This window comes from Dendroctonus ponderosae, unplaced genomic scaffold, assembly GCF_020466585.1.
Source record: "Dendroctonus ponderosae isolate FM_Combo_2020 unplaced genomic scaffold, Dpon_F_20191213v2 Dpon_F_20191213_1, whole genome shotgun sequence".
In the NCBI taxonomy this organism is placed as follows: Eukaryota; Metazoa; Arthropoda; class Insecta; order Coleoptera; family Curculionidae; genus Dendroctonus; species Dendroctonus ponderosae.
In genome coordinates this window covers 45,017,232-45,023,602 of record NW_026017110.1, presented here as the reverse complement: position 1 = coordinate 45,023,602, position 6,371 = coordinate 45,017,232, and positions in this window count along the sequence as shown.

Genomic DNA, 6,371 nt, shown 5'->3' with positions numbered 1-6,371 from the left:
CTACTATCCTGTTTTTTGTCTGAAATAAATAATGTCCAAGCCGTTAACGCGTAAACATAGTGATGTTTGTTAATCCCTTAATTTCCCAACCAGATCAATGCCATCCGCTATAATTGGTAACCCCAAAAATTAACTGAGCACTTTCTACAACGTATCAAATCAATATCTACAGGAACGTGATTTTTTCCTGGAAGCAAGATGGCTCATCGTGACGGCAAATAGGGCTCACGCCTGCGATAAGGATGAATCACCAACCCCAATCATACACAACCGAATCTCCATTAAGGTACTCCCATTTTGCAGAACAGAAGCCCAACTATGGTTCATACAATTAGAGGCCCAATTCAGAACCGAAAATATCCTCGAGGACCAAGTACAGTTTTGTCATTGGAGCCATTGATACAGTAGTCTTGGGTAACTTTCTCGAACTGCTGACCAATCCGCCAACTACCTGCAAGTATGAAGCGCTCAAATCCCAAATCATTGATTACTACACGGGCAGTAAGGATACCAGGATCAGCAAACTTCTAGAGAAGAAACCTTCTGGCGCCCAAAAACCGTCGCAGCTTTTGAGGGAAATGCGGAAGCTCGCAGGAAACTTATTCTCGGAGGACGTTTTGAAGTCAATGTGGATGAAACAGCTTTCGTACCTCATACAGGCAAATTTTATTACGAAAGTAGAACCATTAAATGAACTTGCGAAGATGGCTGACTGTATCGCTAAAATTCAGTCACCATCTACTTCGTATCGTCCCACGGCACCCGAAGTTTTCAACATCAAAGCAGCTGAACACGAATACTGCTGGTGTCATTGGAAGTTCGCCAGCAAAGCGCGGAAGTACGTACCCCCTTCCAAGTTTAAGCTACAAAAAAAACGCTTCGGCACTGCACTGATGGGACCCCCGCAGCACGTTATAATTACCCAGGGCCACCCAGTAGCTTCACGAGTTAGAAGGTTACCTTCCGAAAAGTTAAAAGCCGCTAAACGCGAATTTGAATTTATGATTCAACAAGGAATTTGCAGACCATCAAAGAGTCCTTGGGCTAGTCCCCTTCATCTCGTTAAAAAGAAGACAGGAGAATGGTGTCCGGTAGGAGATTATTACGTCTTAATTCGGTCACCGTCGAAGACAGATATCCTATTCCTCATATACAAGATTTTGTCCACTACCTTGATGGTAAGTCTGTATTCTCTACACTAGATCTGGTCCGTGCGTACCATCAAATTCCGCTTGACCCTTCGTCCATACCAAAAACTGCGGTTACCCCTTTTGGGCTTTTCGAATTTCTCAGGATGCCGTTTGGACTACTTTGGAGGTACTGCACGATCTTGAATTTTGTTTCGTCTACATCGACGATGTTTTATTTGCGTCTTCAAGCGTGAAGAAACATTTTCAACATTTAAGGGTAGTTTTCGAGTGCTTGACTGAATTTGGATTGTCCATCAACCAGGATAAGTGATGTTTTGGACGCAGCAAAATAAATTTTCTTAGCCATGACGTTTCTATGGAAGGCATCAGACCTACATCCGAAAAAATCAATGCCATTCGTAATTATCCGATTCCGAGAACGGTTAGTGAACTCCGCACATTTTTGGGAATGATTAACTTTTATCCCTCACGCCGTCGAATGCCAAAGTAAACTCCATGCCTTGCATCAAAATTGTAAAAAGAATGATCAAACCCCTGTAAGTTGGTCCCCTCAAACTTTAACAGCATTTGAAAAATGCAAACACGATTTAGTTTCAGCAACATTGCTCGTTCATCCCTCGGACTCAGCTCAAATAGCCCTCACCGCGGATGCGTCAGATTATGCTATGGGAGCTGTGGTCGAAAAACTGTCCTCAGAAGGAATGTGGAAACCTCTAGCATTTTTCTCTCGTTAATTTTCGTTAACCCAATATAAGTACAGTACTTATAATCGGAAATTGCTTGCGATATATTCTGCAGTCAAACATTTTAGATACCTTCTAGAGGGTCGTCCCTTCTGTGTATTTATGGACCATAAGCCACTAACATTCGCATTTAATCAAACCTCAGAGAATGCTTCTCCACGACAAATTCGGTCACTTTTGTGCCAGTCAACTTTCGACAGCACGTATTCAAGTTGTTACATACATTTTCTCATCCTGGGGCAAGTGCAAGTATTAAGTTGGTTTCAGAACGTTTCGTCTGGCCGTCAATGAATTCGTCATTCGAATTTAAGAGCTCACTTTTTCACTCGCTTTCACTGTTCCTTGGGGTTTTTAAATCGCGCTCACCCCCGAAGCTAATGGCAAAATTGAAAGGTGGCACAGAACGTTCTGTGAAGAGGCCATTATGGGACAGGAAAACAACTATTGGGTAAATATTTTGCCTACGGTATTATTAGGATTGCACGCTGCGGTACGCGAAGATGTTGGAGTATCTATAGCCGAAATGGTCTACGGGACATTACGTCTTCCCGGGTAATTTCGTGAGGAATCTTCGCACACCTTCTCTGACCCTGTATCATTTCTTTCAGGTTTGAAACGTAAACTCGAAACATTCAAACCTGTGCCTGACTCGTGTCATACTCGCAAGAAAATTTTTATTTCTCCTAATTTACTCAAATGTTCACACGTCTTCATAAGAATAGATGCAGTCCGCAGACCTTTGCAAGCACCGTACGAGGGACCATACGAGGTTATCAATCGGCATGATAAGTACTTTACGATTTGTCTCAACAAATATTAATATTGATATTTTGAAGCCTGCCATTTTCTTAAACCAAGACCCTGTTGTTCACGATCACTCGTATACAAAATAGTATTGTTAATATTTAAGCATTTTAGTTATTACTTATTCAACCAGTATAGTTGATAATTTCTAGTTCTATATTTTTTCATTATTACATTTACATTTAGGAATGTTTTCCGGGCTTTGAAGCCGTGGTCTATCGGAATTTCTTCCTGACGTTTCGTCCACAACTGCGGTGGACATTTTCAAAGGCGATGAGGCAGTGGGCGAAGTGATCTCCCGTGCTTTCCGACTAAGAAAGTTTCTTAGTCGGAAAGCAAAAATTCCAATAGACCACGGCTTCAAAGCCCGGACACATTCCTAAATGTAATTTGACCGGCCGTGAAAGCCTTCATAGTTTTTCATTATTGTTAAACTTTATTATACTTTTGTTCTTTTGTTAACTCCGTAACTAGGAGGGGAGCAATGTGGCGGATCCAATTAATAGTGATGTTCGGCTTCACTCCTAGATGGTGCGATAGGTTAAGAGGTTAGGTTAAGGACACATGTTGAGAAAAAAAATAGAGACATGGCGTAACCGTTAGCGCCTAAACATAGTTAGTGGTGTTTGTTAATCCCTTAATTTTCCAACCGGATCAATGCGATCCGCCATAAAGTCATATGGATAAAAAGGCCGATATAAAATGTAACCTCACCTTCAAGATACTTAAGTAGGCGAATATTAAGAAGCTGATTTTATTCACATATAAGTCACATATCTGTGATGGGAATGACTTCTACATTTGCCATCAAGGCGCTGTCGCTACCTGAAACAAATAAAAAAATTGTTAAAAAAGTCATATATGAATAAAATGAATAAGAGAGAGGTTATAAATGTTATGTCGCTTGTTCACACCTTGTCTGACTATAAATACGAGACGTTGCCAGATCCAAGGGCGATCTGTGCATGTCATAAACGGTCCTTCAAAATTGTTATTTAATTTTGATTCAATAATTCAGAAAATCTTTGATGTTTTTCTTAATCTCAGAAAAGCATATTATGTGAGTTTATTTAAACGTACCTCTTTATATACAGGGCGATTTAAAATTGGCGTCATTCCTTTTAAGGGGTGATAGAGGCTCCCTTGGGGAGTACGAGAAAAATACTGAATTTTTTTTTTGCAAATTTCTGGAAGATATTAACAGTTGAAGATCGAATTTCAACTTTGTTATTAAGGATTATTTTGAAATCGTTCCATGTTTAATTGGTAGCATATCGGAATACTTAAGCATTCAAAAAAAAAACAATTACGATCTTTGCTTCAAATTACGAAAATTTTTGATATCAAGTTATCTTCTACAATTTTTTGATAAAAAGTCACAGCGGCAATGACGTTTTTGGTCATTAACAGAGAGTTACAGGTTAGCCCTTGTCAATAATAACAATAATTTGTCAAACTGTGATGTACTTTGAATTTCCTTTCACGAACTTGCCATATTGCCATGTGATTAGTTCAGGGAAAATGCTACAGTAACATAGCAGAACCTGAAAGAACTCACGCCAACAATGGGCGAGGAGAGTGGTTCCAGGAAGATAGTGGACGACAATCGTTGTTCGGGTTCCAGGCACAGAGGAAAAAGTGTATTGGACATAATCGAATCAGGGCCTTCCAGGGGCACTCAGAGCACAATAACTGACACTTTTCCAAGCACCAAATAAATACCGAGGAAGTGCTACATTTCTACCACGTTTGTACGATACACACAGTACAAGGTGCACAGACATGTACAAATGAAGCAGGAGTTAATTAACGGGATACGAGAAGCTGCTTGATAACAGTGGATAATTAAGGAACAATTACACAGGCACTAGCTTGTTTGGAGTTAACCATTCAACCAATTCCAGGTTATGAGAACAGATTGACATTTCGAAAGTACGTTCCGCAGTCAACAAATCTTGTTGAATTTACTGTTTATCCTTGTCTATCTTATTGTCACTGTATAATTACATGGTCACCGGAGTTTTAAATAATTACGAAGCAACAGGTATTTGCGCAATGTTCATTAGGCAAATTACTTTGAAAAACATTGCTACAGTATTACTCCTATAACAGCGCCAGACAACACTTCCAGAGGAATGATGCCAATTTTGAATCACCCTGTATGTTAAAGGTAATCAGCAAACTAAATTCGAACTATCCAAGTAACCAGAACTTCGCATTGCAAATTGAGTACGGTATTTTAGGCAATCTGTAAAATGCCGTTTGCGTCAGTACATGAATCTGAGTGTTACGGACCTCAACCCCAGAGCAGAGTGAATGTGAGTGTTGTAGATCTAAAAATATAGTTGCTGGTAAAATACTGCAACCAAACATCTAAATTAGTCCATAAACACTTGCCATTCATTTTTTCAATGTGTAATACTTGCTGTTATCATCCAACTGACTTTAAAATATAGAACTACACTTGTTTCAAAGTATAGGAAACAAAATCAGCTATTGCGGAGAAAGTTAAAAAAGTTAACTGTAAACAAAGGTATGAACGCACCTGACATGAAAACAGTTGACAATCAATTTGTGCAGTCAAGTTAGATTTATTGGAATTAAAAAAAACGGTAGGCATTATATAGATCATGAGAAAGAGTTTGAACTTGCTTTGTTTTATTCCTCGACTAAATCTTGTACTTTTTTAGAAACTTAGTTTTGCCTTCCTAGCGTTAGTTATTTACGTTCTTGGTTATCTGATATGCATTTAGAATGTGGTTTAAATCATGTGGTGTTGGAACTACTCAGGATAAAATGTGATAAATTAAAAAAAGAAGAGAAAGTTGTTTCTGTGATATTTGATGAAATGGCGTTCCAGGAACGCTGAAAATATCAGAAATTTATGTATTGGGGTGGGTTTGCAGTGAAATACCTCATGAAACTTGTAAAAATAATTTATGTGACCTAGAAAATTACTCTTCATTAGAAAACATTCAAATTCAATTAAAAAAATACACAGAATTGTCTAGACTAGTTGAATAGAATTATCTTGTAAAAATGGTTTCCCAAATAACTAATGGTTCTAAAAATTATATAGACGTATACCTTGCAGAAAGTTGTGCAATCTGAAATACCTATTCCGCTGTAAGCGGCCTCGCTCCATCAGTAGGGACGATACGATACTGGGACAGTGTCGATACTTACTCAAATGAGTAGTAACCAAATCATCTTGCGATACTACTCATATGAGTATTCTGAAAGTATCGATACTCAAATGAGTAGTAACCAAATCGTCTTGCAATACTGCTCATATCAGTATTCTGAAAGTATCGAAACCATTACCTGCTCACAATTTTATTGACTGACTCGATATTGAGTAACTCTACGTATAATCGTCATAAACACATTTTAAGCATACATTTTCGATGAGTTTTTCAAGACCGAAATTAACTGTTACTGTGAAATTTAACTGTAAAAAAGCCGTTCAAATAAGGGATTGTAATAAAATTAATGGAACATATTTTAATGCATTTATTGCCATGAGGTGAACAAAAAATATTATTTCTGCGTGCGTCATAGCAGCACCAGCTTTAGAAAATAGATATTCACTTATAAAAGTTAGGAAATACCGTTTGCATGTCTCCCAATGGGTCACTTTTCAAAGATATTATTCAGTTCCATATTGTTTTGA